The following is a 9599-nucleotide window of genomic DNA, read 5'->3' as shown; positions in this document are numbered from 1 at the left end:
GTCTGTGGGACTGGACATGTGGGGAGACCGGCCTCGGGGAACCCTACTTCTGGGGATCCTCTGAAGAGTTCTAAAGGCAGGAGCAGAGTTCACTGGGGTCTGTGGTCTAAGCCGGGGTTGACAGGGTGGGGACAGCTTAGGGTGCTCCAGTACCCTAAGATTCACAGCTTAGGGTGCTCCAGCAAAGAGCAGCAGCTGACACCAGGTCTGTGGGAGTTGGTCCCAAGGTGCCTTTACTTGCAATTCTTCTACTTCGCAGCTAACTTAGCGGTAAAGGCAGACCTGGGCCCCAGGACCTTACAGAAATATTAGAACATGGTGGTCCACATGGATGGATGAGCTATGTGTTGAAAACTGCTTTGGCTGAAGGTTGGTGAAGCTTCTTTCTGCCTCTCTTTTCAAGGGGCTCGTGGAACCCTCAGTCAGAACCCTCCCCACTAGAAGGCATCTCCCAGTCACCCTGCAGGGCCCTCGAGGCTATGTGCCACCAGGCCAATGGGGTCCATGAAGCTAAGGAGGATGGCTTTGAGGAAACCAACCCAGGACATCTGGGACCAAGAAGACAGAGAATAGTAGAACAGCTGGAAGGCGTGGAGAAATTTGCAGACAAAGCAGAATAATCAGGATATTAGATCTTGTTCTATGCCCGGTTGATCATCTGGAAGCTCTATTCAAGGTTGTACATTAACCTCACTTAACACACTGCAGACACCTCAAGTTCAAGACATTTAAAGCCGGACTCCACATTTTAACCAGCCAGTATCTTTTCCTCCCATGTTCCCTATTTCAGCGAATGACTCAGTTAGGACTCTCTAAGCCTCAGTTGTTCAATCTACAACATGGAAGAAACAACGCCAGCTCTGTCTCCTTCAGAGTTGACAGAATCAAGTAGAGAGCCCAGAAACAAACACATTTTGGAAAATATAAAATGCAAGGCAGATCGCCAAAGCTGGACACCTTGACTCTCCTCTCCCTCACTGTCCACACTGGTCACCTCCTTACTGACTCTCAAAGAAGGGGCTCCATGTCACATGAAATGAGGATGCAACCGCACTCCGGAAACTGCGGTGGGCTGCACCTGTGAGCGGGTGACAAACCAGTGCAACCCAGCTCCAGAGAACTCCCTCAGGTGCAATGAACATCCATTTCTGCAGAACCTTATTGAAGACTGAAACTGAATTTTTAGTGTGGAACAAGGGGCTGACAGTGTAGCAGGAATTCTAAGCTAGATGGGAGAGGAGAACGGTTGCATAGCGGGTTTGAAGGAGAGCTATCTGGACCAAGTTATAATGTGAAGACCTTAGAGACAGTCAGCCATAATCTCTTCATTTTTCAGGCGAACCGTGTAAACTGAGAGAGGGTGTAGATGTCAGCCTCCAAGATTATCTCCTGGAATTCATGCCCTTGTGCAGTGCCCTCCCAGGCTGACGGGGGCTGGCCTGTATAACCATTAGAATATCGAGGAAATCACAGCTTGTGACTTCTGAGCCTAGCTCACAAAGCACATTGTGACTTCTGCCCTGGATCACTCACTCTGGGAAGCCAGCTGCCACGTCATGAGGACACCCAAGGAGTCTTTTGGAGAAGCCCATGTGCTGAGGAATTGCAGCCTCCTTCCAACATCCACATGAGCAAACCATCTGGGAAGCAGATTCTCCAGCCCCAGTCAAGCCTTCAGATGAGTGCAGCCCTAGACAATGGCTCTACAGACTGTGAGCCAGAACTTCCCAGTTAGGCCACTCCCAGATTCCTGGTCCACGAAAGTGTGAGATAACAGACGTTTGTTATTTGAATTCACGAAGTTGTGGGATATCTATACAGCAGTAGATAACTAATACAGAGAGTGTATGTTACCTACTTATGTTCTATATTTTCACAAGGCATCCAGATCATTATCTCATTTTATTCTTATACTTATTTGTTCTCTCAAAAGGAGAGAAGCTGAGGCTTGGAGAAGTTAAGTAGCCTTTCCAAGTTTACACTATGCCTAGTGGCAGAAACAGGTAAAGAAGCCAAGCATTGCAACTTGCTTTCTCTGTGCACACAATCCAGCTTCTGAAATCACATTATGTAGGCATCTGAATCCTTTGTCATCGTCTAGGGCCTGCTCTGTTTTCTAAGAACTGCTTGCCACATGCTCTAGGGCACAGGTGGGGACAGCATCACCGGGAGATTAAGAAGTCACCTCAACTTCAGCATAACCTGCTAAGCTAGTCTGAGTATTCCCAGCCCTCATCTGACAAGCCTCAACGGAGTGCCTGTGTATGACAAGTGTCAGAGAAGCCACATCTACAGGATGCATTTCCGAGAGGCACAGTTCAATAGAGAGCCAGGGGGTGAAATAAAAGAGAAAAGAAAAAATAAGAAAGCTATAACATTTGAGCTTGAAATGTCACGGGGAGCCAAGGAAGTTGTCTGATGGATTGCCCTGTCATCTCCAAGCCAAAAGAAAAAAAATTTCAGATCCATCAATGTGTTCCTGCCCTTTTAATCCAAACAATATCTTACAGCATCAGAACGCAAAGGTGTTATTGTCTTAAACATCCAGCAATGTGTGAGGATTGCCGAGCACTTCATCAGAAAACAGCAAGTGAGAACCACAGGTTGTTCTAACGTCTGCACCTCTTCTTGACCCAGATTATATGTAAAAATATACTATAACATACACGAGAGCCTACGTGGTGCCGTATGTTCATTTATTCATTCATTCACTCACTCATTCACGGGGCGCCCACTGTCCACGTGGCTCTGCCCTAGACAATGAACATGAGGGACACCTGTGTACCTATGCTCCAGCTGCCCAGGTCAAGGACATCTCCTGCCTGCCCTGGACCTGCTCCTCCCTCCGGTTGGCTTCCTGGTCAGTAGGCATGCTCTCCACTGTCCTCTCCTCAGGCTTTTCCCCCTACTCTTCTACCATCTGCCCCGTGGATCAAATGTTTGGCTTTTGGGATCAGGTAATATGGGAACAAAGATTTATTTGCAGGGTAGGTTGAAAAACTCCTAACTTGATATGCAAATCTGACTGGCAGCATGAGGTATATACTGAAGCTTTGAGAAGGACAAGCACGAAAGTACTGGCTTCGTAGCAAAGGCTTCCAAGTGAGGTGCAATTTGATGGGGTATTTGCCAGTCCTCAAACAAGTCCTGCCTTCTCTCATCCCCAGGTCTTAACTCACACTGCTTCCGCCTCCTTCAAGCAATCCTTCCTGATCCCCTCAGTCAGTGTGATCTTCCCCTTTCTCATCATGTTTTGTTCCTCTATCTCAGTGATCTGCTTTGTATTTTAATTACCCACGTGTGCACCTACCTTTCCCAATAGATTGTGAGTCATCAGTGGGCATGATTGTATCTATATCCCTATACAATAACTAGCACAGCGAATAATAAATCTTTGTTCCAATGACTATCATTATCTACTCTCATTATGAGATGATGAAATGAAGGCACAGAGAAATGAAATAGATTTCTCAGGATCATACAGAGAAGTGATAGAACTGGGATTTGAACCCATATCATCTGACTGCAGAGCCTGTGCTCTTAACATCTTCACAGGACTGGAAGGCATTGCTTGCTAGTGATTCCGTACCTACCTGTCTTCAGCTTCTCTGTTTTCTGTGGGAAACCAAGTCAGGAGACAAAAACCTTTTCTACCTCCTTTCAAATGTTTTAGGACAGCAAGGAGTGTTTCCGCTGAATTTTCTCTTTTGAGGTTTAAATATCCCTTCTCTCGAGTGTTCCATAAGGTGAGCTCTTTCTAGCTCCCTCACCATCTTGGTCATCCTGCTGAATAAATCTGAGTTTGTAATAATTCTCATAGAAGATGATACTAGAAGTAAAGGCAATATTGCATATGTGGTTAAACCAGCATGGAGTAAGATGAGATGATGATTCCCTGTTTGAGGCGGAGCAGAAGACAGACACCTAGGCTCAAGGAAAAGCCACTTATAAGGGGACAAGGGTGATACTGAGTCAGAAAAGGAGACAGGAAACCATGAAGTGGTAAAGCGTTAGGGAGGATACAAGAAGGGTACATTCTAGTAAAAGTTTAAAGTGCTATGAAAACCTAGAGAAGAAGGAGTTTAAAGACACAGGAAGATGGCTTGCAATGTGAGATTTTGAAGAGGGGTTAAGGATGAGAAGAACAGAAAAGATGGACAAATCTGCTGGCTTGGGGAGAGCAGTTGGGAAAAAAATGCAGGAGTCATGGAAAGAGCAGGCAATGAGCACTGTGACTTCATGTTACAAAAGGAAAGGGAGGAGGACAGTGGCTTGTGGGAATAGGGGCAGGCAACAGGGTCACGTGAAACATTGTTTACTTGCCGTGGAGGTGGGAAGAGGGGTGTTTTTCAGTAGAGAGGATGAAGAGGGGAAGATTGAATCTGCTGGAACCAGGATAAGATGAAGGGAGCAGGCAAGATGAAAGGTAAACAGAACAATTTGCTGGTAGAGACAGAAATATTGGAAGGTGCAGAGAAGGGGGGTCTGGTAGTGACCCTCACTTCGTGCTTTATGGGGTGCAAAACTTATCCATGTTTATTATCTCATTGAATTGTACACCAATCCTGAGAGGGAGGTATTACTATTTCTGGTTTACATGTAAGACAAAGGAGGCTCATAAAAGGTAAGTGACTTTCCCAAGGTCCAAGATTTTCTGACTTCTAAGCCCTTTTTCTGACCCTAGGACTGCAGCCTATTGCTCTGTGTACCAGTGTGTTCAGTAAGGCATGAATCAAGGCCATGTTCTAAAAGGGAAGCAACAGAAGTGGGTTGCTGAGTAGTGTTAGAGGCTAAGGAGAGCTGAGAAGATTGAGCACACAATTGCAGAAAAGGGGTCAATGAGAAATGAATAGGAAGTTTGTCTGAAAGCATCAAGGTAGCCAGCCTAAGTTTGCACTGGTCCAAAGGAGCCCAGCTCCAGTCTTCTCCTGTACCCTGAGAAACAATAGCCCACCCATTGATTCCTCTGAGCTTAATGAGTACCACTGTGTCAAAGAACCAGTACGCTCCTCAGGGCAGGAGTTTTATGTGGCCAGAGACAGGGTAGATGGCACAAGATATACATGAATCATGACAGTGCCCAAATATGGCAGAATGTGACCAAAGAGTGAAGAGTCTTCTTGGACACCCATAGGAAATGGAGGCAATTCCATGGGAGTGGGTAGGCTGAGAAGGTTCCTGTGGAGGGTTAAACACAAACCTTTACAGATGCTCAAGCATGGTGGGGAAAGTAGCTACAGAAACTGAGAAACCTTGGTGTTAATGAATGTAGGTAAAGTCAAGTCCTGTTACTTAGAAGGGCTGGAAAATTCCTCCAGAAGGCCTGGAAAGGGACTTGGAATTATTTCGGTGGAGAATACTTTTCCTCAAGAAGGAGAATTATAAAGCATCAGAAATTACTTAAAGTTACTTAAAGATTCGCTAACAGCCACTAAGGAGAGCCTCAGAAACTTGGGATTCTCTTTGGCAACTGCTAAACTCTCTTCGCTCCCAGAATGCTACTCTCAAGGTGCTGCCAGGGTAGGACTCAAGGGCCAGGAGACCTAGGCTACATCCTTTTTTTTCTCTGCCCAGTTCTCTCTATCCATCTTCAACAAGTGATTCTGGGAAGAGCCCAGTACTGTGGGCAGAAAGTATGAGGGCAGGCTTGCTTGGGCAGGAGCCCCACAACCGAGGCGAAGTGGCCACACAGAGTCACAGGCCAGGTTCAGCTTCTTCTGCATCGCCACCAGCTTGTCCTGCAGCCTCTTCCTTCTCCAGTCCAGGTAGCGCCACTGCAGCCAGTGTGCCTGCCAGTCCAGGAGCACTCCAGAGGTGAAGGCCACCAACACAGACGGCTACAGCAGCCTCTCGAGCACGTCCACCATTGGCTGCCGGGCATGCAGTGCCCAGACACATCCTTGAGGTTACTAAAGCCTGGCCAGGGTCTCCTGGTGCCATGTTGTCATGTGAACAGGTGTCTTACCAATCTCACCATTGTCCCCCAATCAATACACCCCTGGAGGACCTTGGCCCTCGCTAGAACTTTACAGTAAATGCATGAGGGGGAATCCGTTAGAAAACATTTCTGTGTAAAAAAAAAAGAACCAAACAAACTTTAAAAGCATCTCTCATTTTTGAGAGTGGAGAGAGTTTGTCAGTTGCCGGGAAGAATGCCCACCCCCAGTTCTGCTAGAAATCTGGGCTCAGTTAGTAACAATGCTTTCTGAACCCCAAATTGAACTGTGCAATCTCATCTACAATTGTATCTATGAGGAGGATGGGACAACATGTTTGAAACTGGTTCAGCACATACAGGCCGTCACCATTGTGTAGCAATAAGAGTTCCAGTTGGCCAACCCGAGTCTGAGTCCTGGGAACCTCACTTGCTCTGTGAACTTGAGCAAGTCTCAGACTCCCAGAGTCAACACCCAACCTCAGAGCGCCTCGTGGTGTTACAAGAATAAAACAGACCAATCTTCTAAAATGGCCAAATGATATATTATTGTTATTATGTTGCCAGTAAATAGTAAGAAAGTCTTTAAGTTAGACTACAGAGCCTAGACTTTAAGCATTTGATGATGACTACCCCTGCATGACATTTTTCCTCCTCTGCCATTCTCAGCTCAGTAACACATAGCAAGTGTCCTTCTGCCAGTTACCCTCAATCATCTTTAGCAGAGAAACTTCACAGCCCCTTGCCCTCTAACATGAGTTTGGAACTAAATCAGGAGGTTTGAGGAAGAGCGCTTCGTGAACTAAAACTGATGATTCATTTGGGAGCCTACGTCTTCTTTTCATGTAGCGTACTTCCGAGATTTGACTCACTTTGGACTGGAGCTATTAGAAAATATCCATATGGCCTTAGTTTGGGAGTGCTCCCAAAGCACATCCTCTGGGACCATCCTGACGCCAGGCACTTTCACATCCTTTAAAATACACAGTTTAATCCAATCCTCAGTGAAACTTCTACGGTTGAAGTAAGTATTCCCATTTAACAGACAAGGAGACTGAGGCTCAGAAAAAAATGAGAATGTACCCAAAGTCATACAAATAACTATCAGGGCTGGAATTTTAACTCTTTTCTTCAAGACCCATATTCTTTTCACTATACCACCCCTGTAAATAAAAGTCTCAGTGAACCAAATGAATTATTTGGGGCTCCTTCTCATAGTATATTGACTCAAGAGCTTCACTGAGTCTTCTAGTCCGTCAGCAGGGCTGAGATAGACAAAGTATCCAGTGAAATAGACTACAGAACCCAGAGACAGACCTGCATGTGGACGGACACTGCTTCATATAGAATACAACTGGTGTTGCAGATCAACAGAGAGAGAATAGACAGTTCAACAAATCTTGCTGGGACAACTGGTAAACCATAAAGAAAGACTAAATTTTAATCTACTTCACAACATATATAAAATCAATTTAAGTTAGCTTAATATCTGTGGAGAGTAAAATTTAAAGCTTTAGAAGAAACTGGGGGGGACTATCTTTATGACCTCAGGAGACGAAATACTTTTATCTGAAAACACAATATAAAAAATAAAGCTCATAAAGAAAAGATTGTTAACTTTGACTAAGTTGAAATTAAGAACGTGGGTTCATCGAAATACACTATAAAGAAAATAAAAAGACAAGCCACAAACTGGGAGAAAATATTTGCAACACATAATCAACAATAGATTTTCAGAAGAGAACTTCTGCAAATCACTGAGGAAAAGCCAAACAATTTGACAAAAATAGTCAAAAGAAATCATGGATAATCATTTTACAGAAGAGGAAACGCAAGTTGCCAATAAACATACAAAACTTCACTCAACCTCACGGGTAATCAGGAAAATTAAAATTCAGACAACAATGAGAAACAATTTTGCACCCCAAAATTTAAAAGTCTGATAATACCAAGTGTTGGTGGAAAAAGTGAAGCAAGAAAGTCTTATTACTGGTGGGAGTGTACCCTGATACAGCCACATCGGAAAAAAATTCGCCATCATCCATTACATTGGAAGATAAGCGTTCCCTGTGACCCTGAAGTTATACTCTTGGATATATACCACAAAAGGCACTTGGCCCTTGCAGCAAGAGACAGTGAAAAGAATGTCCATGGCAGCATTACTGTAATAGAAAAATATACTGGAAACACGTCAGCCAAGCAAATGTTCATTAACAGGAAGATGGTTGAATAACTTTTGACATAGTCCTGCACTGCAATAGCATACGGCCATGAAAAGGAACACACAGGAACCTCACAAGCATCTGCTGAACAAAATGAGAACAAACTCAGCTGCACAAGAGTATACATATTGCATGATACCACTTATATAAAATTCAAAACTATGAAATATTAAGCAATCTATTGTTTGGAATACATAGATTCAGGGCCAACTACAAAGAAAAGTAAGAGGAATAATGGACCCAGAATTTAGGATACTGGTCACCCCTGCTGGGAGAAAGGGGTCAGGGGTCTCCAGTGGTTCCACAGGTGATGTTGTAACTCTCAAGCTGTGTGATGTTTATGTTGGTGTTCATTATGCAAGTCTTTCCACCTTATATATTCTATAAAGGCTATATTGTGAGTATGGTAGAGGACCCAGACAAGGAATATTAATATTTATAATTCAGAGTGGACAACCATCTAGTGCTCTGGACACACCTCAGCCCAGTACCAACACTACGTTCTTCTTATTGAAGTCTATACAGCCAGCGCCTGGCACATAGATCATTACAGATGCATAATGATAACTTGATGAGGGAATAAACGGTAGAGGATTGATTAGATGGATGGGTGGGTGGACAGATGGAAGACTGAATGAAGTGGCCAGCTCAGGGCCTAAATAACATGAAGGTATTTAATAGAAGTTCGAGGGTAAATGGGAGAAAGAAGCAGGACGCTAAACAAGACTTGAGAACCACAACCAGAACTTCCTTTCTCTCATCTCTTGAATGCACTCAATAAGATAAAATTAGAATCATCTAATTTAACCTAAGCCTGATTGAATCCCTCTTTATTAAATGGAAAGAAGACTGACTATTAATTCTACACAGTCCTCTCGCCACTACCCCACCCTCACTAGTCGGCTTGGAGAATTGCCTCTTCTTTCCCAACTCACTGGTGCTTTGCCCTGACCCTTGTTCGGTCTTTCAAACGCACTTTGATTATGGACATTCTTTACTGATTTGCAAGCGTGATGCCCTTCTCGGCCCTTCTAGGCTGTAGGCTTGATGAAGGGAAGTGTGTCCTATTCATCTGTTCATCCTGCACCTATCACAGCACTTGACAGATCACATGTTGGACACATATTTCTTTTGAAATGAACAGATCCTGATATGCGTTAAAAGCAGTGAACCTAAGTCAATGACTCCAAAACTCAAGTATCAATAGATTAGCAGAGTAGGGATCTCAAAGTCAGAAGGAAGGGTAAAAATACAAAGTAGACTCTAGGCTGATTATGGCTAGGATGTAGAAAAGCAATTTAAACTGAAGTCTCGCTGGGTCCTCTCAGGCCAAGCAAATCTGACGCACATAATACACCTAGCCTGGGCCACACACAGCCCAGGGGATAAAGTGGGTCCATAAAGTTTGGGCTGAGATATCTTGAGAAGGTTGAATAGAAGCC

General features: G+C 44.3%; 1 pseudogene; it reads right to left on the bottom strand.

Moving 5' to 3' along the window:
- Positions 1-455: 455 nt before the first annotated feature.
- On the bottom strand, positions 456-5867 carry LOC137205789 (mitoregulin-like; annotated as a pseudogene).
- Between the last annotated feature and the right edge of the window lie 3732 nt (positions 5868-9599).

Source organism: Pseudorca crassidens, chromosome 14, assembly GCF_039906515.1.
Source record: "Pseudorca crassidens isolate mPseCra1 chromosome 14, mPseCra1.hap1, whole genome shotgun sequence".
NCBI lineage: Eukaryota > Metazoa > Chordata > Mammalia > Artiodactyla > Delphinidae > Pseudorca > Pseudorca crassidens.
This window is presented reverse-complemented; position numbering and strand designations above follow the sequence as displayed.